Raw genomic sequence first — 999 nt, 5'->3', positions numbered from 1 at the left:
TTCCAAATATCAAGGATTCTCCATAAAATATGCCATAAGATATACATACACCAGGATCAAAAAGACACAAATATGGTAAAACAAAACTCAAATTTGAAAAAATCACGAATTTCAATTTTGCTTTAAAAAAGCAATTGTTCTATATCTATGTAAAGTGCATGAGAAGAACATTAGGAAACCAAAAAAATTAACCCTCTAGGTTAATTAGGTCACGTGTTAGAGCAGTCCAAAGTTGCGAATTTGGCTTTTTAGGGATAGCTATAAAACCGGAAGTACATGTCTGGGGTCAAAGGTCAAAGTATCAAATGATAGCCAAGGTCAATGACCTTTGACCTTAAAAAGGTCAAGGTCATCAAAGGTCAAGGTCACGAGATACAAGCCTTCAAAAATTGAAAAAATTCGACCGGAAGTTGCAAAAAAGCAAAAGTCAAATTCAAAAATCCATTTCCAACATTTTTGTCGCCATCGACTAAAGTATACACCAACATAAAAATTTGACCAATCCCATTCTCCCCCGAAGCCCCATTTTGAGTTTTATGAAAAAGTATCAAATCAAGATGGCGGCCGAAGTATTTTTTTCGGACTAAATTTTATTTTAAAATCGGCCATAGAATTAAGATTAATAACAATATACATAATTTCGTTGAAATATTTCAATCACACCGGAAGTTATTCAACCGGAAGTGAAAATCGATTTTCCACTTTAACCGGAAGTGACGCAAAAATTTTGAATACGTCAAATGGTTTACATTAGTGACATGCATCTTTTATCAAAATTTCAGATTAATCCGAAAAAACTGAAAAATGGTCCAAAAATTTCGAAAATCGGCCAAAAAATGTCTGCGACAAATTTTCGAATTTTGAAATTTGAAACTGCTATTCTTTCAGATTTTAACAGTAGATTCCAAAAATGCAAACCCAAAGAAAATCGACCGAAAAATACGACTTCTAGAGCCGATTATCTATTCTTGCACATATTGAACTGTGGCACTTCCGGTT

This window comes from Lottia gigantea, assembly GCF_000327385.1.
Source record: "Lottia gigantea unplaced genomic scaffold LOTGIsca_811, whole genome shotgun sequence".
Taxonomy (NCBI): domain Eukaryota; kingdom Metazoa; phylum Mollusca; class Gastropoda; family Lottiidae; genus Lottia; species Lottia gigantea.
The sequence above is the reverse complement of the archived record's forward strand: the minus strand, read 5'-3'. Positions refer to the sequence as shown.